At 45.7% G+C, this 26,589-nt stretch overlaps 1 long non-coding RNA gene across 4 annotated transcripts in view; it reads right to left on the bottom strand.

Moving 5' to 3' along the window:
- LOC139758502 (uncharacterized) overlaps positions 1-14,843 on the bottom strand; it is a 33,433-nt gene extending 18,590 nt beyond the window's left edge. For 3 of the 4 annotated variants that reach the window (XR_011714856.1, XR_011714857.1, XR_011714855.1), the window contains exon 1: positions 14,403-14,642. This is a non-coding gene — a long non-coding RNA (uncharacterized lncRNA). The other variant, XR_011714858.1, reaches the window with a different exon arrangement.
- Positions 14,844-26,589: the final 11,746 nt, after the last annotated feature.

Below are 26,589 nucleotides of genomic sequence, written 5' to 3' on the forward strand. Positions count from 1 at the left end.
TACACCTGTATATTCAGCACCCCCTTACGGGTCATGTCAAAATCATCTTCACTACATCATCATCATCATCTTCACTATGTCTCATCACCAACACCGCCGGCCTTCAGTGAACACGAGTTTGATCTGATTACAGGTCAGTTAAAAACACAAGAAGAAGAAGAAGAAGAAGAAGAAGAAAATAGAAGAAAGAAAGAAAAAGAAAGAAAGAAAGAAAGATCAGTGGAAGCAACGTCGTCAACGCCATCAACTCTACCAGCAGCTCAATCATCAACGCCAGCAGTACGACCATCATCAACGCCATCAGTACCATCATCTTTCGTCAACATCATCAGCAATACCATCCAACACCACCATCAATGATACTGATAACATCAACACCCTCATTCATCAATACCATCATCCTCCTCCTCACAACATCAACTCCAACAACATCAAGACCTACAACATCACACTAACATCATCATCAATAACACCAGTAGCATCATTATCACGCCATCACTACTATCACCAACACTCGTAACATCGTCATCAACATCAGAAGCAGTGCCATCATTAAAAACTGGCACCAACATCAACACCAACACCAACATTACCATCAACATCAACGCAAGCGTTCGTAGCGACACCGTCTTCAGCAACAGTAGCGTCATCATCATCAACCGCGGCAGCATCATCAACGTCAGAAACAACATCATCAACATCATGATAACCAGCATCAACAACACTCTCATCAACAACAGCAGCAACATCGCCAACAGAAACACTTGAGACACCATCATCAACATCATCAGCAACACTAGCAGCACTAACATCAACATCATCAGCATCACTAGCAACAGCACTAACATCAACATCATCAACATCATCAGCAACACTAGCAGCACCACCACCATCAACATCATCATCATCATCAGCAACACTAGCACCAGCACTAACATCAACATCATCAAAATCATCAGCAACACTAGCACCAGCACTAACATCAACATCATCAACATCATCAGCAACACTAGCACCAGCACTAACATTAACATCATCAACATCATCAGCAACACTAGCATCAGCACTAACATCAACATCATCAACATCATCAGCAACACTAGCACCAGCACTAACATCAACATCATCAACATCATCAGCAACACTAGCACCAGCACTAACATCAACATCATCAACATCATCAGCAACACTAGCACCAGCACTAACATCAACATCATCAACATCATCAGCAACACTAGCACCAGCACTAACATCAACATCATCAACATCATCAGCAACACTAGCACCAGCACTAACATCAACATCATCAACATCATCAGCAACACTAGCACCAGCACTAACATCAACATCATCAACATCATCAGCAACACTAGCACCAGCACTAACATCAACATCATCAACATCATCAGCAACACTAGCACCAGCACTAACATCAACATCATCAACATCATCAGCAACACTAGCACCAGCACTAACATCAACATCATCAACATCATCAGCAACACTAGCACCAGCACTAACATTAACATCATCAACATCATCAGCAACACTAGCACCAGCACTAACATTAACATCATCAACATCATCAGCAACACTAGCACCAGCACTAACATCAACATCATCAACATCATCAGCAACACTAGCACCAGCACTAACATCAACATCATCAACATCATCAGCAACACTAGCACCAGCACTAACATCAACATCATCAACATCATCAGCAACACTAGCACCAGCACTAACATTAACATCATCATCATCAGCAACACTAGCACCAGCACTAACATCAACATCATCAACATCATCAGCAACACTAGCACCAGCACTAACATCAACATCATCAACATCATCAGCAACACTAGCACCAGCACTAACATCAACATCATCAACATCATCAGCAACACTAGCACCAGCACTAACATCAACATCATCAACATCATCAGCAACACTAGCACCAGCACTAACATCAACATCATCAACATCATCAGCAACACTAGCACCAGCACTAACATTAACATCATCATCATCAGCAACACTAGCACCAGCACTAGCATCAACATCATCAACATCATCAGCAACACTAGCACCAGCACTAACATTAACATCATCAACATCATCAGCAACACTAGCACCAGCACTAACATCAACATCATCAACATCATCAGCAACACTAGCACCAGCACTAACATCAACATCATCAACATCATCAGCAACACTAGCACCAGCACTAACATCAACATCATCAACATCATCAGCAACACTAGCACCAGCACTAACATCAACATCATCAACATCATCAGCAACACTAGCACCAGCACTAACATCAACATCATCAACATCATCAGCAACACTAGCACCAGCACTAACATTAACATCATCATCATCAGCAACACTAGCACCAGCACTAACATCAACATCATCAACATCATCAGCAACACTAGCACCAGCACTAACATCAACATCATCAACATCATCAGCAACACTAGCACCAGCACTAACATCAACATCATCAACATCATCAGCAACACTAGCACCAGCACTAACATCAACATCATCAACATCATCAGCAACACTAGCACCAGCACTAACATCAACATCATCAACATCATCAGCAACACTAGCACCAGCACTAACATCAACATCACCAACACCAGTAACAGCACCATCAACATCAGGAACACCATCATCAACGCCAGATACACCATCAACAACATCAACAATAATGCCAACATCAACGGGAGAGGGATGTACAGTCTTCAACGTCAACTGCACCATTAACATCAGCAGCGCCGTCATCAACATCAGCTGCATCACCATCGCCATCAACATCAATAACATCATCATGGACACGGTCATCACCATCTCATCAACACACGAAGCAACACCACAATAACATCATCAACAACACCATGATCAGACAACAGTGGCACCACCACCTACAATACCACTACCTACAATACCATCATCACTAACACCTCCAACAACACCACCCTCAACACCTCCAACAACACCACCCTCAATATCTCCAACAATACCACCCTCAACACCTCCAACAACACCACCCTCAACACCTCCAACAACACCACCCTCAACACCTCCAACAACACCACCCTCAACACCTCCAACAATACCACCCTCAACACCTCCAACAACACCACCCTCAACACCTCCAACAACACCACCCTCAACACCTCCAACAATACCACCCTCAACACCTCCAACAACACCACCCTCAATATCTCCAACAACACCACCCTCAAAACCTCCAACACCGCCAGTAACACTAGAAACACTAGCATCACCATCATCATCAATCGCGAAACCACCACCATCATCAATACCACAGAGAGTGATAACATCAACATCAGTAGCAACGTCATCAACACCAGAAACATCATTAATAGTGACAAAACCAGCAGGAGTATCGACATTAACACTATCATCAACACTGCGAGCAACGTCATCAACACTAGCATTAAAGCCAGGTGTAGAGACATCAACAACATCATCAACACCAGCACCAACATACATCATCAACAACATCATCAACGCCAGCAACAACATCATCAACACCAGCACCAACATACATCATCAACATCATCATCAACGCCAGCAACATCGTCATCAACACCAGCACCAACAAACATCATTATGATCATCCACATCATCAACGCCATAATAAACAGCTACACCATCATCAACACCTGCAGTACAGTTATCATCATCAATACCAGCAGTGCCATCATCAACACCACACCGGCAGCAGGAGGCCAGGATGTGCAGCGAGCGGCCCGCCTCCACGTCACCACCAGACGTGTACCTCACACCGCACGGTGGAGTGTGACAGGGTGAGCATTACCAGCGTGTGTTGCTCCCACCATTACCCTGCTGGAGCGTGCAGCGCGCGTGCTGGGGGGGAAGGGGGTGAGTGAGGCAAGGTGAGGGTGGAGCGCGTGCAGAGAGTGTGTGTGTGTGGGAGAACGATGGAAGAGTGTGGGACACGTGCGGGCAGGTGGAACGGTGAAATGGTAATCACCGCCCATGTGGGAGGGGATGGGAAAGTGTCAGGACTCACAAGTAGGAGGAGGATGGGTGGAGGAGGCAATCGTTCCTGGAATGGAAAAACCCGAGCAAAAGACTGTACGAACACTAACATCGCCACGATCCTCACTCCCTGGTTCTTCCCGGGCGTGGGTTTCTGTGCAACAGTGGACGGATCTGTGCTCCTACCTGGAGCAGCACAGAAACGACGGTAGAAGCAGTTAGTCGCATCATCATCGCCATCTACAGCGACACAGACAAAAGCGACGACGCGAATAGGGAGTGTAGAAACGTGGGAGATCTGCTGCCAGCAGGGGCGTGGGAGATGGACGGCCTATAGCAACAGTGACAGAAGCAGTAGATCTGCTGCCAGCAGGGGCGTCAGCTATGGACGGCCTGTAGCAGCAGTGACAGAAGCAGTAGTAGATCTGCTACCAGCTGGAGAAACACCACGACCCACCCGCATCCTCTGCTACACCAGAATAACAAAGCTACAGTATTGTCTGCTTAACAAGTTGTGTTCGAAAGAATTAAACTCTGCGAGATCCGTTGTTTCTTCCTGTAAGTGAAAGTATACAAAGCTACTGTGAAACAAACATCACTCAGCTCCTCCACTTATGTAGATGTGGGGGAAGACATTTTCTTTCTGTTTCTCAGACTCGTATCAAAACGCGATCTCCTGCTTTTTCATTTTCTTTAGCAGTGTTGTAGATTCTAAATAAACGTGACATTATTTCTTTTCTACTTTCATTATATTCTCTTAATGGGTTTTGATAATCTAGCTTGAAGTAAGATCAAAAGCTCGCTTATCTCTACGTTCATTCAAAGATTACATCTAAATCCTCCAACATTTTCAAAATCAGTATTCAAAATCTACTTCTTCGTCAGTGTCATGATAGACAGATAGGCGAGTGCATTGAAAAAATGTCGGTAATCTATGAAGAAGAGTCCATTAAGTTCTCTCATCGTTTCATTGCTGAGCACAAAGCCCTTATACTATGAGTCCATATCCATTCATGCTTTAATATGGAGTCCATTTCTCTACTTGTCTTTACTTAAAACTATATCCCTCTGAGGCGTGAAATGTAAGGCCAGGACGACCTACTTTTAGACTGGATGGTGAGGAGCTCATCCTCATGGTCAGCACACGGCGTCACACGACCGTACCTTACTGGCAGTGAAAACTGAACTTGACATAAAACTTGACCAAAGTGTGAGCGCTCGGACGCAGCCATGTACGCGCATGCGGACGCGAAGACCCGGAGAAGCAGAACCGTTCTTCCCTTACTTCGCAGTGGCGAATTAAGGACAAATATTCAGGTATCTGGTTTGCGTCGAAATTATATTAATGAGAGTGATACTTGACCACCTCAGTCCCTCTGTCCACAAGGTTGAGGGTTTGTGAGGGTGGCGCGTAGGTGAAGGATGGAACAGGAGAGCGGAGTGTAGGTGGGGGAATTGCCGAGTAGACAGGGGGATGAGTGTAGATGATGGAGTAGGAGGCTACGGGTAGAGATGATGGAGTGATGTATTTAGGATGGAGATGGAGGATGGAGTGAGGGACAGAGCGTGGGAGTTGAGTGGAAAAAGGAGAATGATGAAGGTTAGAGAGAGAGGAAGATGAGAGGGAGGAAAAAAAAGAAATGGGAAGTTCAGTTGAGAAGATTGGAGGAACTGGGGAGGAGAAGGAAATCCCCTCCGGCTGGGGATCAGGGGTTCTCTCACAGCCTCAGGCTTGGCCCCTTGGGGAACTCCCTCTGGCCTTCACCGTGTGTGTGTGTGTGTGTGTGTGTGTGTGTGTGTGTGTGTGTGTGTGTGTGTATTTGTCTCTGATCACGTCAGAATTTCCGGCCTTCTGGGGGGCTGCTCCCTCCCTCCCCCCCAGCAGGAGCCAATCCACCCGTGGTCATGGTCTGGCCAGGCGACCGCAGACGCCGCCCAGCACACCAGCAAGATGGCCCTTGGTGGTCACGGAGGTCTGTCTCCCCTTAATAAACTCCAGGGACTCCCCGACCACACTCTCGCCTCGATCTTATTGACTGAGGGTGAGGGACAGTGTTGTACCGTGAGGTGTTCCCTCCTGACGAAGGTACATGTGCTCCTCAGCGTCTGAGAGGTTCACCCTTACAAATCTTCAGTGTACATAGTCGTATATTTCTTACTGACTTCGGGTCGAAATGAGTCGACATCTCCAACAAAGCTGTCGTACAATATCTGTGATAGTTGTATGATAATTAGGTAAATATATCATTAAACAAGACGCTTTTAAGAGGAGAAAGATATGTACGATGGTAATGAATATTGAAAATTCATATGATAGAACTGGATATGTTGATCATATAGCACTCGCTGAACTATAGTCATATACGTGTTAACAGCGCAAGGAAACAGATGAGGAATGACCCAACCCACCCACATACACACATATACATGCCTATACATTTCAACGTATACATACACATACATACATAGACATATACATATATGCAAATGTGCATATCTATACTTGCTGCCTTCATCCATTTCGTCGCCACCTCGCCACACGCGAGATAACATTCCACCAGCCTCCTCAAGTTAAAAGTCACCTTAGGGAAGGCAGTATCACTGGATCACTGGGAGTACAGTCTCGTCAAAGAACCTACTCCATAGAAGTCCACATTTATCTGCTACTGAAAGTGGCGCACGAGGCCTCTGGAAAGGATCCCGGGCTACACCGAAACTAAAGCCTCATAACCAAAGCCAAATCCCATAGACGTCTCTATGGTTTTCTTGTGGCCGTCAAAACGCAGTTTCTTTCTATATCTTTATCAGTCATTCGTTTCCCTCTGTTCAGTTTCACAAGTTAACCCTGTGGTAATGATAACTTCACAAGTCAACCCTGTGATAATGATAACTTCACAAGTTACCCTGTGGTAATGATAACTTCACAGATCAACCCTGTGGTAATGATAACTTTACAAGTCAACCCTGTGGTAATGATAACTTTACAAGTTACCCTGTGGTAATGATAACTTCACAGGTCAACCCTGTGGTAATATAAACATATTTGGCGTTTCATATCTACAAAGGTTTTATACTCCCTTGTATGAAGAATTTCTCACACATTTGGGTCGTCTGTTCCTACATCTTATCATTAACCATAGTGGCATTAAAACCCTCCAGTCATCAACCATCCTTTGCTGTACACCTCAAGGCTGATATTGTACCTTCAAACACTGCCCATCTTTCGCTCCCTACAGACAGTTGACCTCTCTTTCCAAACACTTCTCAGTGCACCCAGGACCTTAACCCCCTTACCCACCCTATGGCGAACCTCACCTTCCTCGGTTCCATCAGCTGCCATATTCACCTTCGAGTAACTTGATCATGAATATCGTACTCACATAAAATCCTCACAACATAACGTAAGATTGTCGACTTCAGGTGACATTTACAGATCAAACAAGAGTGTTTCAAGGGAATCTCCTGAAGGCACGAGATGCCAGAACTATGAAATGCATCCTTCACTCCTGAACAACATGAAGTCTATTGTTGAATAAAAGAGAATCATAGAGATCGAGTCCTGATGAGGACACCAGCAGTCGAGAAGTCTCCCTCAGATTCCCCCCAAAAGACAAAGAAATGAGTGACGGAGTCGGGAAACGGACGGAGACGTCCTTGATAGCGTGGCGTGCGTGGTTCTGCCTCCTCCTGGACAACACAGCACCAACCACCCCAGCCACCACCTGATGGGGAGCTTCCGGCCAGGGAAGGTGTCGCAGGAACGATCGGAAAGGGAGGGAGGGGGGAGAGATGAGTGAGAGAGAGAGAGAGAGAGAGAGAGAGAGAGAGAGAGAGAGAGAGAGAGAGAGAGAGAGAGAGAGAATCAAGGATGGTTTGACGAGTTGGTTTGACAGTGAGATTGGCCTCAAAGTGGTAACCTAACCTAACCCGCAATTAAATGATCTCGACAGAGGAGCTCAAGTTATCAGATGGTAATGATCCAAACGCAGATAAGAGAAGGGAACATCGGCTAAGTCTTGAAGCATAAACAGGGAGAGGAGAGAAGTGGACGAAGGGGAGAAGAGGAGAGAGGAGGTGTGGGGGAAAGAAATGAGGCCTTTAGAAGGAATACTACACAGCGCCATCATTGCCAACACAATATGAGAAAGAATCTTCCAAAACCCCAGCAGGTAATACGATGTAACATCAGGCTGGAGATGATGATGATGTCTGGTCACAGTTAGACCACCGACAACACAAGGAACGTCATCAAAATCTTCCAGATGAAGCAAGTCAATATATATACATCATCGACAAGAACACAAAGCGCAGGAACGGTTTTGTTCTCCGAACTGTTGTGGTCTGCGTGTGTGTGTGTTGTGTGTGTGTGTGTGTGGTTCGTGTGTGTGTGTGTGTGTGTGTGTGTGTGTGTGTGCGTGTGTGTGTGTGTTTGTGGTTCGTGTGTGTGTGTGTGTGTGTGTGTGTGTGTGTGTGTGTGTTTGTGGTTCGGGTGTGTGTGTGTGTGTGTGTGTGTGACTTTTGTGATTAATATCAAGGAAAAGCATCTTTTTCAAAGCACGAAGACAAATAATCAGTGCCAAACTTTCACAAAGTACGAAGGTAAATAATTAATGTGCAGGTACATACGCTGACGTTATTTCTCATCCTCCTAACACAAGTGGCACAGTTTGCTTCATTCTAATTCGTAGTTGCTCATGAGAGGTCGTGTACTTCGTGCACAGGGTCACCTACCTCCGACAGCCGAACGAGAGACAAGAATATCGAAGTGATAACTAAATAACGAGATAACGAGAGACAAGAGATATCGAAGTGATAACTAAATAACGAGATAACGAGACCAAAAACACTATGTCAACAAGAGATAGCGAGACATGTCAGCTGCATAACGAGGTAGCAGATGAACAAGTTAGCGAGATAGTGAGGTAGCAGATAAAAAAAATAGCGAGATAATGAGTAATTCGTGTCGAGATAGAGAGCAATCTAGTGAAACGAAAGGATAACGAATGCATGAGTGAGATATATCGAGATTACGAAAGTGAATGATTAAGGTACATTAAGAGACAAGATAGCATGATAAGAAGAGATCAAGATAATGGTCAGGTAACGAGGAGACAGACGGAGAGATAGTGATGGCGGTGGAGCGAGATGTGGTAGTAATCAGACAGTACTTCAGAGAGATGTGGTAACAGAGAGACAACATTAGATATGCGAAATACACAGAGGAGATGTAGCTGAGACAAGTGGAGGAATTGGGCTAAATGATGGTGTGAGTAAAGGGCGGGAAAGAGCAGGATGTTGAGAGGAAAGAGACAGCGAGATAAAGGAATCCTCAAATGCCCTAGCTAGCGAGACAACGAGAATGTGAACGCCCTAGCTAGGGAGATAAGGAGATCCTCAGCATCCTAGCGAGGAGATAACGATTTTAGTTAGGGAGATAAGGATTTTCTCAACGCCCTAGCCCAAGAGATAAGGAGATCTGCAGGACTTAAGCGTGCGAGACAACGAGACCTTCAGTTCACGAGGCAGAGACAACGAGACCTTCAATACACGAGCCAGCGAGACACACAACGAGACCTTTAATACACGACCCAGCGAGACACACAACGAGACCTTCAATACATGGACCAGCGAGACAGACAACGAGACTTTCATTACACGAGCCAGAGAGGCAACGAGACCTTCAGTACACGAGCCAGCGAGACAGACAACGAGACCTTCATTACACGAGCCAGAGAGACAACGAGACCTTCAATACATGGACCAGCGAGACAGACAACGAGACCTTCAATACATGGACCAGCGAGACAGACAACGAGACCTTCAACGCGTCAGGTCTCGCTGGTTCTGATCGCACGGCGGAGAACACTGGCTTAGAGACGACGGATGTTGAACGGCCGGAAGTGTGGAGATGTTTGACCCTCCCGCGTCCTCTCTCTCTCTCTCTCTCTCTCTCTCTCTCTCTCTCTCTCTCTCTCCGCAGCGCACAAGCGGTAATAGCAGAGAAATGACTCGAGGGACCGCATTGCATCACAGGGGAGGCTGTTACACAATGACGGTCTCTCTTTTGACTGTACTGCTGAGGGAGAGAGAGAGAGAGAGAGAGAGAGAGAGAGAGAGAGAGAGAGAGTATACTTGTACCACGAGATTTTCCTATGACGCAGATTCTGCGCACGTAAAGGGAGGCAGACAGACAGACAGACAGACAGACAGACAGACAGACAGACAGACAGACAGACAGACAGACAGACAGACAAAAACATGTGTAAGAAGAATGGTGGAGATACAGACAGACAGACAGAAAACGGTATGTAAACAGAAAGAAAGATAGAGAAAGAGGAGATAACTTACAGGCAACAGAGGCACTTGGAAGAAATCTTAAACATTTATTTTCATAACATCGAATAAATCATCCTGGGTGTGGGTAGTGATGTGGGCGGCGTGGGTGGTGGTTTTGTGGGCGGCATGGGCGGGAAGAGCAGCGGGCGGGGGAGTCTCTGGTGTGTGGGGAGGGGGAGGGTGGATGGGGTCAGGGAGGGCGCTGGACGTTGGGGGTAAGACCCAGTTAAGCCACGGGTGGGGTAGGGGCGGGCGGAGCAAGGGGGGGAGGGGGTAGTAACTGCAGGTGCAATAATCCTCGAGCAGCCCCAGGGGGCGCGGGGACAGCTCCTCCGCCCCGCCCCGGCCCTCGGGGGAGAGGAAGAACACTGGGGAGGGGTGAGGAGGGAGGAAGAAGGAGGAGGTGGAGGTGGGTGTTAGTAGGGGTGTGGGGTGTGGGGGGAGAGAGAGGATGACAGGTGGAAGACTAGAGAAAAAGATGGAAGGGGAGGAGGAGGGGGGAAGTGGAGGAAGTGGGAGGGTGGAGTAAAGGAGACGGAGGGGGTAAGGTGGGGTTGCATGAGGTGGTGGGGTTGGCGGGAGACACACACACACACACACACACACACACACACACACTGGGTCTGCCGGAATGAGCGACACAAACTGGGTTATTACAACCTATCACAACATATTAACGCGTCAGAAACAACCAAATGATAAAAGACAACCTTATCACCATGTTTCTCATTGATAAACCTTGATAAACCACGTCGCTGTAAAGAACGCAACGGAATAATCGAACCCGCGTCTCTGAGTCGGGTCTGGTAGAACGTAAACCAGACAGCTCCAAGATGTTTACCTGAGAGGCTACAACGTAAACAGAGAGGGAGGGTAAACTCTAACGTATGAAAGTAAACCAATTTGTTTGCTGTATTTGATAAAGCAATCATGAGTTCGACATAGGAAACCGAGAGAAATGAAAAAAAATTACATTGATAAAGATTTCTGAAAAGTTCACGATATAGAAGGTCCTATGACCCAAAATAGTTTTCCTTATAGTTTTCTGAGATGTGAAAATTGAACGTTTACTCTTCGAATCCAACTGAATGAATCAGTTTGTGTCGAACCTCATTTGTCGTAGTTGTTGTGGCGTATATCATCATCAACACTACTACTGCCCAGTGTTTGTGGGGTTGGATCAGGTATGTACAGTGTTTGAAAAACCATTATTCACACATCCTGAACCCATGCTGACCAGAGTGGTGAAGCAGAATCCTACATTTACTTATTTCCAGATGAGCATCATCAAATGGGATCAGATCCTCTCCTACACCCTTTTCTAGTCTGAAACCCTCCTCCCTCCTCGACCATATTTAGACTAGAAGGACGATTCCAGGAGACGTTTATGGAAAAAAAACCACAAAAACCTCCTGGTCTGGGGCACCGGACGTATCTGGGTTGAAAATATGTCATCTTTCCTGACATCTGTTTGAGTGTAAGAGAGGATTAATCTATTCTCGGGATTACTTTATTCTGGGGATCTCAATTTGCGATAAAGAGGATTCTCAGTTCCTTACTGACTTAATCCATAAAACTTTAAAACCTATAAACTAGTAGATAATAGATACGATTAGTCTATTTTGTTGTATCATATTCATGTGGTATATAGGGGGCGACGTGCTGTCAGTGGATTGAACTAGGGCTTATGAAGCGGCCATGGTAAACCATGGAAAGGTCCGTGGGGCCTGGTTGTCGATAGGGAGCTGTAGTTTCGGTGCATTACACATGACAGCTAGAGAAAGGAAACGAGCCAATAAGGCCTTCTTCGTATGCTCCTGGCGTTACCTCGCTCTAGCGGAAAACAGCAAACGAGTAAGATATGCATACAAAACTAGATTTTAACATTTTATATAACAATTCTCCTAATAATTACGCTGACGTGTGTAAGAATAACTTCAAAACAATAATGAAAGCGAGATTAACGTTAGAAATTCTCGTATCAGATGGCTACAACTCCAGGAATCAAACGTATCTTGCAAAGTGTATCACTTGTGAATGTGTCCTCCCTGAAGTACGGGTAAGTTGGTGTGTCTCCAGTGAGGCGAGATATGATGTGTGATTTCGATTCAGCTTGTGTGTGTGTGTGTGTGTGTGTGTGTGTGTGTGTGTGTGTGTGTGCACGGAGGAGAGCAACAGGTGTGCAGCGGAGACACTGAACAACAACATAAAAAAAAGAAAACGGGATTGCCACAGGGGGCTTCCTTGGTGGGGGGGGGGGGGGGGGCAGGCGGCGGACGCGGGTAGCTCACACACCACCGGTACCGATCATAATGAGAGAGAGAGAGAGAGAGAGAGAGAGAGAGAGAGAGAGAGAGAGAGAGAGAGAGAGAGAGAGAGAGAGAGAGGTGGGTGGGTGGGTGTAGCTCACTCCCTCCCTGGGGCTCAGGATGGTTGTTGGCAGAAGGTGACGACCACCAGACCTGCAACAGATGGTTGCTGATGCTGCCTCAGGTGGTGGTACCAGCAGGTGATGGTGGTGTTGGTGCAGGTGGTGGTGTTGAAGGTGGCGGTGGTGGCAGTGTTGGAGGTTGTGGCGGTGGTGAAAGTGGTGTTGGTATTGGTGGTGGTGGTGGTGGTGGTGAAGGTGGTGTTGGTAGTGGTGGTGGTGTTGGAGGTTGTTGTGGTGGTGGTGTTAGAGGTGGTGATGAAGGTGGTGTTAGTAGTGGTGGTGTTGGCGAAGGTGTTGGTGTTGGCGGTGGTGTTGGTGTAGGTGTTGGTGTTGGCGATGTTGGTGAGCCTGTGCTCCTACATAGGGAGGGAGGAACATTTGCATGTACAGTGGCATAATACGTTCTAGCTACACACACACACACGCACACACACACACACACACACACACACACACCGCGAATAACACACCAGTGAATCGCGTACCAATAAACCGTCATAAGTAATAGATGGTTGGGGGTGTGTGTGGGGGGGAAGGGGGGGAGGGAGGGAGAGGTAGGGGTTGGTGGTTGATGAGGTGGGTGGGGGAGGGAAGCGACGGGGGGGAGGGAGGGGGGGGGGGTAGGCGTGGATGGCCGTGGGCGGTACAGGGGCAGGTACGCGAACAGGTGCACCTCCAGCCTCCCCTTCCTCCAAGCCCCCCCAGACCCACATGGGTCGATCGTTTCACTACTGTTCGGAAGAATCGGAGCGATGCGTTGATACGGGCTTCGTAAATTAGCAGTGTGCGTGTGTGTGTGTGTGTGTGTGTGTGTGTGTGTGTGTTAAGGATCAATATATTATATCATGACTTACAACGTCTGTACATAAGTGGCTAGCTGTGGTGTGTGGTGATGTGGTGTGTGGTCATGTGTGGGGATGAAGTGTGGGGCTGGTGTGTCGGGTTGGTATGTCGGGGTGGTGTGTGGGGGCTGGTGTGTAGGGGGTGGTGTTTCGGGATGATGTGTGGGGTGGTGTGTGGGGTGGTGTGTAGGGGGTGGTGTTTCGGGATGATGTGTGGGCTGGTGTGTAGGGGGTGGTGTGTCGGGATGATGTGTGGGGTGGTTGGTGTGTAGGGGGTGGTGTTTCGGGATGATGTGTGGGGGTGGTGTGTGGGGGCTGGTGTGTAGGGGGTGGTGTGTCGGGATGATGTGTGGGGTGGTGTGTGGGGGTTGGTGTGTAGGGGGTGGTGTGTCGGGATGATGTGTGGGGTGGTGTGTGGGTAAGGTGATGTGGGCAATGTGTGAGGGTGGTGTTGTGTATGGGCAGTATATGTGAGGAACGTGAGAGGTGGTTGTGTATGGGTATGATATGTATGACTGTCGTGTAGGTGTAGTGTGTAGTGGTGGTGTGTGGGGGGACTGTGAGTGGAGGAAGTGTAGTGCTAAACAACATTATATCATCGAAGAAGAACCTTCATCTCGAACCAATAATTGAACAAAGAAGCTTAATGTTAATACTTACTTCTCTCGAATCTTGAAGAAGCCTCAGTGTACATTACCACGTCTAATATTTAGCCATAATGATACACAAAACTGAAGCCTAAATACCTGCTTGTATAAATCACATTGGCCTGGTGAGTTTCTGACGAAGATGACAGACAATCAAGCGAGGCAACGCATAAACCTCAGCACTACGGAGTGAACCAGTCCAGGCAGGCACAGCACACACTACTGCCCACCGCTCGACCAACCCCACTCCGCTCGTACACTGGGAACTGCACCTGGCCCGCCTCCGTGACCCTATTAGCACCTCTGGATTCCCGTTCTCTCAGGCCAAACCTCTGTATAAAGCAGTCGTACCTCGTCCGCTGAACGACCTCAGCGAAGGTGAGAAGAAAGTGATAGGTCGGAGTCACTTCATTACAGAATTCGAATCCACCTACGCGATCACAGTTGCCACACTTCAGCCGGGCAGCCAGCAAGCTAATGGAGAGTGTATGGCTAGCGCCTGTGGTGGTGATGGTGGCTCTGATCCGTTCGTGTCTTCCCTCTTCTCCAACATCAACTCTGGTAAAGAAAACGAAACATTACCAACAAAACATTGCCTATCGAGAATTCATTTCGACATTACGATTTAAGGTATAACTTGTCCTATGTTCGCACCCAAGTTGAACAACCAAACCACCACTTGACTCTTTCCACGACAAAACGTACGTACACTTCCACCACCATCAACAAAATTCAAGCAGATCTTATAATCACATCATCATGGCCCACATGCCTGGTGAGGGTGTGTGTGGTCTTCTGTTTATCTTTAATCAGCGTAAAAAAGTGTTTTAAGATTTGTCGGTTGGTTGGTGGACCTAGTAGCTTGGCAGTGATGGCCATAATGACCCTAGCAGTTGGGAAGCCTACAGCCCAAACAACTGGTATTCCTTGAGACAGACCGCCGGTTATATTACATATGTTCTATGTCGTATATTAACCAGTATACATTACTCACATCACGTACAATGTTGCTCCTACACTGATGCACAGGAAGACTTTTGATAAGCATGGCAGGGTTCAAGCAAGTCTCAAGATCCTCGCGGTAGTGTGTGGGAAGACTTGATCCTCGCGGCAGTCGTGTATGGGTAGACCAGGGAGTGGGTAGCTGTGTTGAGCTAAGACGGGTTGATAGTAAGAGTTGGTGTACGGGGAGAAGTGATCGTCAGGGGTGATATGTGGAGAGGGCTGGCTGTGGGGAGTGGTGTGCTGGGAGACTATGTTTGTAGAGTGATATTTAGGGTAATCTGTTGTGTAATACTAGTGGTCGTGGGGAATAGTGTACGAGGGAGGGGAGGATTCTGGAGTTCTGGTGTGTGCGGGTAAGTCTGCTCGAAAGGAAGTGTGTGTGTGGGGGGAGGGATGGTAATGAGAAGCAATGTATGAGAGGAGTTTCTGGGGTGTGATGTGGGTTGGGCTGGTCGGAGGGAGAGGGCGTTTGGAGAGGATTGATTGGTCACTAAGAGTGACTCCTGGAGAGGGGCGTTGTTCGGTTTGGGCCGATCCTCGGAAATGATGCTTGTGGAGGGTTTGTCTTTGGGAAGGACTGGCTGAGAGGAGTTTGTGAAGGGAGGGTTGGTAGAAAGGAGTGTTGCGGAGAGAAGGCTGGTCGAGATGATTGTTGAAGGGAGATGGCTGGTCGAGGGGAGAGATACACGATGAGTGCTGGTCGTTGGAAGCGCTGAGTGAGTAGAGCTGGTCTTGTGGAGTTATTGACATGCCGCTGAATGGTGTAAGGAGATGGTGAGGAAGAGAGATCAGTGCACGTAGGGTAGTGAGCCTGGGGTATGTCGCCCTCACAGTCTGCAGTCTCTTGGGGTTCCCCGAGTGACAGCTGTCCTTCTACTTGTGAGAATTATGCATGTTGTAAGCCTCATCTCTCCTGGGGTTGATCAAGACGAGGAGGGAGATATGTTTTATTGCCAGTCTTGCCTCTCTTGGCTCGTTGCCCTCTCGAAATTCCTCTAAATGTTTTGCTCTCGACCTCATCGTCCCCTCTGGCAGTGTGAGGCCTGGTACGCGAGGGAGCCACAGCCCACCCGCTGCTCTGGGTTTCAGATATACCAACAATATCCAGTCCTCTTTTTTTTCGGGTTGGGATCTACTACAGCTAGAGGGCAGACACATCTGTTTTACCCTCGCCAATGGACACTTGTTCCCCGGTGTGAAGAGCGCGGATGAGAAGACAGACCACATTCTTGCGGATACCGGCCCCGGGGCTCTTCCACAAGCGCAACTGCAGTTTTTAGGAGCGATCAGTTTTTCGCCGTTGATCTCGAGCTTGTTTTTGCAACCCTTCGAGTCTGCACCTCCTCTGGACCAGCGCAACTGCAGGATGTGACCACAGGATTCTTACCTAAGTAGCAGAGGTACCAGGATGAAGGTGCGCCAGGGTGTATACACATGTACAAGGTACACAAGTATCGCAAGTCGGCAGATCATGGGACTTTGATCTGAGGTAGACCTCGTACACTCGTGTGGTGCAGAGCTGGACGCCTTAATTGGTGGTTGCCCCTGTGGGAACAGTGATGCCACTAATGACCAAGAACACAGCAGCAACATCATTAATGATGATGATTACAGTAAGATACTGCCTTCATCTGTATAAGGATAACGACAACGAATCCTGTTCTGATCAAGATTGGCAAACGTTACAGTTTATTTTAGAAAAAAAATACATATAGTTAAAAGAATAGAAATCCTTAAAAGCAACTGATCGATAAGTTTTGATAATTTCACGCAGCAAAATCAATCTTGAAAGTTCGAAAAGATTTAGTTTATGACATTATTTAAAGGTCGATGTTTATTTGTGCGCGCGTGATATCTTCTTAATTTCATCGAAATGCGAACACCGCCATATCTGCAGTGATCTGTGTTCGAGGCCACAGATACGTGTGGGATCATATGACACAACGCTGAAAACTAAGGAATCAGGCGAACCCTTGCTATCAGTAAATGAGAAGGCTCACACTGGCTTTAGATATCAAGACTCTTTAATCTGGAGCGTCCAGGGGTGAGGCCCTGTGTTTTCTCACTTACGAGCAGTTTCCAAGATAATGTATCACACACTTACTGACCATGAGCCGCCATGGCCCAGCCAGGGGCCAGACCCGCATGGGTTCGAAACGTGGGCATGGCAGTCGGCTTACGCCCAACATAAGTGTTCATCCTCCCCTCGAGTACCTGGCTTAGGCTACGGTATGCGTATGTGTATGCATACATTCATAGGAATGGAGACGTGATACATACACACAAGGTGAAGAGACGGGGCAACATGAGTCTAAAACTCTTTCCTTAACACAAATAGAAACGGCATATGATAATCACACACACACACACACACACACACACACACACACACACCATATTTCAAACCGGATCTGATACTTGGTTGATGCAGTTCAACCCCGATTGAATATACCGGAATGAGGGGAAGAAGGCCTCGCATCTGTATGTGGGAGGGATATGGGAGTTGACGCTGTGCCTAACTTGTGGCTAGAACTCCACCATTAGAGACTTGAGACAAAGTGTATGCTAGTCAATATCACAGTCACATTCAAATACATGGATAAGGAAATACTTAGGAAACTATCCACTTCCTACGTTAAGCCAAAACTACAACCTACTTCTCAGGTTCGGTTACCCCAATAGAAAAAGAGGACAAAGAATTGATAGAGAAGATCCAGAGGAGAGCAAAAAAGACGGTACCAGAATTGAGACAGCTGAGTTACAGAGAGATGCCCAAGGCCATGAATTCGTCCGCCATAGAAGAGATAAGAGTAAAGGGTGACTTGATCACACATCCTTCAGTTTTCTAAACCAGTTTCATGATTCCAACGGTGTTCGTTTTTCCAAAAGATACAAAAACAGAATGACAAGAGACCATAACATGAAAGTAAACAAGAAACTTGTCAAAAAGAATATGACTCATTTCTATGCCATCAGAGTGGTGCATGAATGGAATAAGTAATGATTTGTGACTACGAACAGCTTAACAAAAAGCTTAAAAAGCTGTGTGATGATAGAAAGAGTTGAGCACAACGCCCTCACCTCCTGCACAGAGAGGTTGCAACCACGTCAGACAGGAATACCCAGGTGCAGCTCCTGCAGATGACGCAGCCGGACTACCGCTCCTTCAGGAGCAATGGTATACGTAAGAGGAGGGAGGAGATATACATTACCTCTTCAAGACATAATTCCACTGTGGAAAACGTAAGTGTAATAACACCTCTGGTTGAGAGAGGATCGGGAATTCAAAACGATACTCTGATCAGAGATGCGAAGTATGATACGCTCCAATTCTTTCTGGTCATTTTATATATGATCAATAACAAAGAGATCGAGTTCTTTCTGGTCATTTTATATATGATCAATAACAAAGAGATAGAATGAATCACCGAGATTAAGTATACTGAAAAGCTGATGAACAGATAATACTAAAGAAAGGAGTAAGTGCGTAAAGATTACTTGCAGGCAATGCCAGGTGAAAACGTGTCTGTCTGACTTCCTTCAAAAGATGTTTCTGCTAAATTCTTTATTCTTGTTACATAAGCTTGTGGACAGGGATGGCTCGAACTTCTGTGTGAGGGAATTCATCTCCCTCTAGGCTGAAACTTAAAAAAACTGAAAGCATGTTTAGTTAAAGCCCAGATCAACGACTACGCCAGAACTTTAATTAAGAAACGGAGTCAGGTAAAAAGTTTTACCCAAGGCATACAAGTGTAACTAAGTCTGCGAAGAGATAACTGGCTACGCGGAACTGTGGGTGATACATTTACTGTGAAGAAAAGAAGATGAGAGAAGAATCGAAGGATGAGTCCCCTAGAACCATAAGACCGGGATGCTGTTGTCAAGCATGGAGAAACAGGATCAGAAGTTACAACTTGACGAAGAATTTCAGACACAGAGGAATCAGATCATAAACATGGAGTGTTTTCAGATAAGAGAAGAGATTAGGAAACTCAGAAATATGGTGTAAGGGCATAATAACAAATTCAAAACAACTAAATTGATCAGAGGAATGCGATCCAAGGATAAAAGGAATCTAGTAGTAGGAGGCATCAGAGAAAATTACATTAAGAGGGTCATCTGTGGATGTCCCTGATACAGATCCACAAAGGCAGATGCCCATAACACAGAGACTAGACACTGATGACAACAGGAGAGCATATTCCTGGGCGGATGAACAGAAATAGATGGTACTTACTGATGAAGAAGAATTATCTGGGGACGCTGAGAAAGAGGCAAATGATAGATTTGGTAGAGATATATTGGAAAGAGAGAAGAATCAAGGAAGAATATCGTTTGTTCAATAGAAGGTTTAAGAAGGGGCAATGTATTAAGAGCCAGTGCATGTTGGCAGAAGTGATCTAAGAAAGAAACACTGCAGAGACTCGGAGGCTGAGAGATCAACACTGCAGAGACTCGGAGGCTGAGAGATCAACACTGCAGAGACTCGGAGGCTGAGAGATCAACACTGCAGAGATTCGGAGGCTGAGAGATCAACACTGCGGGGGTTAGCCATCAAGTGGGTTGGACCAAAATTTAGAATGTTACCGAAGCGGGAGGTACGTAGATTGATGTACTGGAGTCGTTGATGACTTCTGGATTGTAGGTGAACCATACTTCATGTGGAGGAAGAAGAAGCTGTAAACATGCCAGGTGCAATTTTTGAGGTAAAGGAAGCAAAGAAGATCGGTAGATATCGTCAATACATCAAAGGACTATCAGTAATGATTGCCTTCAATGTCGAGTGATGCAGCCAGAAGGAACCTTAAGGAGGCTATTCAGAGAGGAATTCAGTTAGGCATTCAACAGAGGTGACAAAACATGGGAAGGATGAGAAAAGAGGAAATAACAGTTAAGAAAACAGTCAAACGTCAGAAGGAGATAGATATCAGAATAGCCCCGCCATTTCCTCAGAGGGATACGAACTTAAAGTGATGTGAATATCAGATTGAAAACAATGTACCCTATACGACCGTAGATGAAGAGGGACTCGAGTTCAAGGATCGTATTAGGGAAAACAAACCTGTCATTGCTGGAATAGAGGCGAAATGATTTACTGAAGAAGACAAAGAAGGAGGGGAATTGGATCCCCTATTGCTGAATACCATTAAGTTTAAGGAAATATTAGTAGATGGATTGATCAAACAATACATAGTGGAAAGAGTGACTGTAGGATTAATATGTCTAGTAACACTGAATGACTGGTAATCTTTCGAAGAACTTTAATCAACCAGAACAAATCTTTCGAGATGAAAGAGAAGGAATGATCAGGAGGGCACACGAACCAGGGAGAGAAGCTCGCTATGGGCATGGTAACGTTCTCCTTATAGTCTGACAATCCAGTAATAAAGGAGGAATTTGAAGAATCTAATTTCTTCCGGAGATAGAGAGTCGTGGAGATATAAATTCTTGAAGTGTATACAGCAAGAGAATCTCCTGTATCAGTGTGTCATGTAACACACTCGAGTTAGAGATGAAATTTACCAAGAAACTTTATAAAAACGCAGGAAATAAATTACTTTTGTGGTATGAAAGCATTGGATGAATGGAATAAATTGAGTTACGAGATAGTGAAAGTGGACATCATACAGAAATGTAAAAAGCTGTGCGACTCGTGAAAGTACAAGAGATGGGGCCCCACCAGAGTAAAAATCCTTCATCGTATAGTACAAAATAGACAATTACAAATAGGTATTTACTGCATAATAGATAAGGCCCTAAGCGTATGTAATTCCTTCTCCGTACAATACAAATAAGTAATTGTTCAAATACCTTCCTTCCCACTAGTGTAAAAATTCCTCCCCGTACGGTGCAAAATAGACAATTACAAATAGGTATTTACGTTACAATAGATAGGGCCCTAAGAGTATGTAACTCCCTATCCGTACAGCACAAACAGGTAATTGCTTAAATACCCTCTTCTACGTAGATAAAACACCACAAAAATTCAGGAAAACCACGGAACATTGAGTGTGATTACCTTAGAGTTTATATACACCGTAGATGATGGTGTGGTGAATTCATCCATCACTTATTATATTCTTTATAACGAATTACTTGCATAATTCTTTATAACGAATTTTTTGCTTAGTTCCCTGTTATGGCCTCTGGCTGTTCTGGCCCTACATCATCGAGCTAGTGTGAAAACTTAAAGTTTGTGATCAGGTCACTCCTCACTCTTCTCTCTTCTATGTATGACTGTGCGTGTGTTTCTCTATGTACATGTAACTCATCCCTCATACAACCTCCCTTCCCAACATGCCGTCCAGACCCCTCCCCTCCTTCTCACTAACCCTCTACCTATTCCTCCATCATCTTTCTTTCCATCACCCTAATTCCATCCTGTTGGTTCCACAGCATCTCCAACGACCATACTCTCCCCCATCACTGGCTAACTCCCTCCATCAATCCTTGCCACGCCCTCCACTCATCTCTCCAGCGTTCTATCCACCTTTCCCTCCAACACATCTTCCGTTCCCTCTAACACTCCCCTCCACCGTTTCTACCCTCCATCACTACCTCCACCACCATCACCTCTCCAGCAACCACCACTCCAACACATTTTCTCCAACGCACTCCAACCGCTCCTCCACCGCAGTCCCTTCGGCGATACCCTCCACACTCTCCCTCCACCACTCTAGTCCCTCCTGCTTCCGTCCCTTCCATACAGTTACCTCACCACAGTCCCTCCATCGCGCTCCTTCACCACACTTCCTCCCGCGCCACAACGTTGAACATTCCATGGAGGATTAGGTCAATGGAGCAGGCCAGCCACCCAGTCCCCCAGTCCAACAGGTAAGTCGTCGGTAGCCCCTCTCTTCTCTCTCTTTCCCTCCGTCTCTTATTCTCTATTCTCTCTCCTCCTCCTCCTCCTCCTCCTCTGCTTTATCCTCACTGCCGGACCCTCATGCTTTACCACAGTTTGCCTCATTATCCTGGCCAGTGGTTGGGACGGAGGCCCTGGCTACATCACCCCTCATTATCGTAATGGTTCAGGTGTGAACTGAAGCGAAAGCTAATTAAACGTTGATCTCATTTTATTTCTTGCGATATTTTCATAGATTTCGTAAATCATTTGAAGTATGTGAGCCACATGAAGTCCTTGGTCCGTAGGCATCAGCTGTATTCAGTAATGTCTTAGGAATTGGAGAATATATAATATATTTTAAAGGACGGAGGCCGCGCGAGAGAACAGGTGAGACGCCATTGAGCGCTGCCATCTCACTGTGGACAAACAAGCGACACAGGTACATACATCCCCCTCCTCCCGGGTGGCCACACCGACACCTCTCGTTTATTTTATGATTTTCGCCAACATCCGCCTCACTGACGCATGTCTCCCGCTCTCATCTCACGCAGGATGGCTTCAACTTATCTTAGGTATGAATAAGTCTGCTGTAATTTCGTTTACGGATGAATTGAGAGAGTTTTTCGAGGCTCCGAAACAGGGTTTGACGGGTCAGTTGTTCAGTCGGGCATCAGTGCTAGATTACAAGTGAACCGCCGTGTCCCGATCCTTGCACTGGCTCTAGCTTCAGCCACTTATATGACTCATTCCTTTATTTATGTTTTCTGTCATAAAGTGCCTAGGAAAGCGTTACTATAACTGATATACGAGACAGCAATCCATTGGCCAGAAATATTGAATGAGACACGCAGGTAGAGTATATGTGCTAGATTTTTCTAGTCGTACGTTAAACATCATCTTGAACAACATTTTGAAGAGAGAAAGAATTTCTTGTATATTTTTTTTTCTCCTTAGTAGTTCGAAGCCAATTAAGCAGGGGTCGAGAGGCGGGTTAAGGGCGGGCAGCTCTGCGCAGCCGGGATAAAGAGGAAGGTATTTCATTCATCGCCCGCTTCCAACTGTCGAATTTTCTCGTATTTACTGGTTTCCCGTTACGAGCTGGGCCGTTGGGGAGGCGAACCGGGCCAGAGTCTTAGGTGTCGACAAAGAGGAACATGTGATCTACCGCTGGGAGGTCATATTTACGTGTTACGGGCCGTTGGGGCAAAACACTGGAGGAAGAAGAAGAAGAAGAAGAAGGGCTTGGGGCTCGACCCGGTAAAAGCGAAGACCGTAGATGGTCCGTGAGGGAGTCAGGGGGGTGAGCGGGAAGACAGGAGAGAGAGAGAGAGAGAGAGAGAGAGAGAGAGAGAGAGAGAGAGAGAGAGAGAGAGAGAGAGAGATCATAGCTAAAAAACACAAGTGGCATCTTGCTCTCCCACGTGTCATGGAGACTCAGCTCACTTGCCGTCCCAGGACCTGCCCAGCAACCGTAGATACAACACATTAGCGGTAATTATACAGTCATACAGTAGTCATGGTGTTTATACAGTCATACAGTAGTCATGGTGTTTATACAGTCATACAGTAGTCATGGTGATTGTGCAGTCACACCGTAGTTATGGTGTTTGTGCAGTCACACCGTAGTCATAGTGTTTATACAGTCATAAAACAGTCACAGAACGTTAATAACAAAACAATAATTCATTGAACGTTCATAACGTCTTACATCAGTGTAACGTTATCCATATCCATGAACTACATACGTAATTCACTCACCCTACTTTATGCATCAGCTGTATTGTAATATATGAACGATTTATCGTTCATTTACTATACATGATACTTGAGGGATAAACCATACATAAAACAATATTAGACACACACACACACACACACACACACACACACACACACACACACACACACACACACACACATATATATATATATATATATATATATATATATATATATATATATATATATATATATATATATATGCAAATAGAACACTTGCTTTCTCTATGATGGTTACCAAACAATGCTTACCACATCGTGGTTGACAAACTAGAATACATTCCATTAAACTCGACGGCCACAACAGCAACCACAACAAAAGTAAGGAGGAAATTTCTATCACAAGAAAATATCTTAAATCCATGTCCACCACAAAACTCTTACCACAAAACATCTTCTAGAATATCCCCAAACCACAAAATACTAAATATTTTCCACAAAAACCCTTATGAAATAGATCTTGCCACATATGAAGCACCACACAGCATACCACAAAATACCACAATCCCGTTACAGAGAGAAAATAAAAAATCGTATATACCTTATGGTATTTGGTGGACTTGATACATCTGAGCCACAACCATATATACTTGTCCTGGGATGTTCCCGGGGTCTTATCCTGCCCCGGGAACATACATGTCCCCGCCTGACCCACAACTCCTCCAAGCCATGGTTGGTCTTCGTGTTACATGTTCAGATCTAAGTTGAATATTATTTAAAGACGTTCACGTGATGTGTTCCGCTCCATGAGGACTTAATTATAAAGATGGTTTGCTCTTCTTGATGTTTATGGAACAATCATTTTTACGGTTTTGTAAACGTAATTTTGTACTATTTTATTTTGTAACATACTTTCTTTCATTGTTTTGTCATGTATTTTTTTTTTGTTATTGATGTAACAAAATCAATTGCTCTGATTGGGTGAGAAATTTGTTTCGATGTTTACGTTCTCATAACTCTCTGTCTGTCTGTCTGTCTCTCTCTCTCTCTTTCTCTCTCTCCCTCTCTATCTCAACCACCAGTAGCCCTGGTCCACCTACCTGTTGCCCTACGCCTGGGAACATCTAACCCGGGGTTCCCAGGAAGGTTCTACCCTCCCCCACCCCACCCCTAACCCCAGCCCCGCCCCGCCCCGCCATTGTTGCTAAATAAACTCGGCCGTCGGTGAGGCCCCAGCCCCCCACCACCCTCCCAAGCTTATACAGGTGATCGTGTACCTGTTGCCCAAGCTGCTCCTGGACGCGCCCTGGCTGATGGGGGAGAGAGAGAGAGAGAGAGAGAGAGAGAGAGAGAGAGAGAGAGAGAGAGAGAGAGAGAGAGAGAGAGATTGTTTTTAGAGGTTGTTTTTAATCTTTTTTTGTTCCTTTTTTTTGTGCCGATCTTAAAGCGCATTTCTTTGCGCCATTCTCACCAAGACGTTTTGGCCTCTCTTATATTCTAACGGAAACTTGAGAACTTTGAGAGAGATATTCTTGGCATAGATAGAATATGGTGAATATTGGAGAATATTATCTCCTTAAGTTTGTGGATCTCTGTAATGAGTGCGTGTATGTGTGGGGCGATTACCTATATGTGCAGTGTGGAAATAGATTACACCATTGGGTGCGGGTAGCGCGTATCGTTCATCGCAGGAGACATATGATATGATAGTGTTATGTGCAAGATGGAGAGAGAGAGAGAGAGAGAGAGAGAGAGAGAGAGAGAGAGAGAGAGAGAGAGACAGACAGACAGACAGACAGACAGAGACAGAGAAAGAGAGCGTGTATGTGTGTGTGTGTGTGTGTGTGTGTGTGTGTGTGTGTGTGTGTGTGTGTGATCTGACTGCTACCCACCTACGTGTGTGTGAGGCTGAAAGAAAAGACAGCATCTTGGGGCCGAGATGGGGAACTAAACAGCCACCACAGCGCTGGTTCACAGCACCGGCGTCACCAATACTCTATATACACAGGCGGGAGTGATTACCGTGTGTGACCACAAGTTGTGTGTTACGTTGGAGGAGAGAGTTTACACTCGTGTCGCCCCGTCTCTCACCCTTGTGTATACGTTAACATGTATCTACACACACACACACACACACACACACACACACACAGCCTAAATCATGTACCCATTATCAACCAGCCCCTGGGGGAGGACGAGAAGCCCCGGGGAGAGGATGTTGACTGCAGATATTCAGAACCATTTTTAAACTTCGCAAAGAGACAGAAAATGTAAATATATATATATATATATATATATATATATATATATATATATATATATATATATATATATATATATATATATATCACATGTTAGTAATCCACATTACTTTATTCTGAATCTCAATCGAATTCCAGAGGTTGAAGATTGTCTACTGGGGATATTTTCCTATGACTGTATTCTGTAAAGTGATGGGTAATATTGTCACGCGATTTTTACTGAGAATGTTTCTCGATGATTGTGTGGATAATATTTTCATACTATTTTTCAATATTCTCTTCTCCAATTTTTCCTTCTTTCTTTGTCTCGTCTGCTGGCCTCCCTCTCGCTCATCACCATACTCCAGAGTAAGCCAAAATATATCCTTCCACCTGACTTCTGTTTCATCAGAATGAGTTACCAGGTCTAATTGTTCTACTCCAAACATTACGCCATACTGATATCTTAATCGCT

The sequence above is a fragment of the Panulirus ornatus genome, chromosome 30, assembly GCF_036320965.1.
Source record: "Panulirus ornatus isolate Po-2019 chromosome 30, ASM3632096v1, whole genome shotgun sequence".
NCBI lineage: Eukaryota > Metazoa > Arthropoda > Malacostraca > Decapoda > Palinuridae > Panulirus > Panulirus ornatus.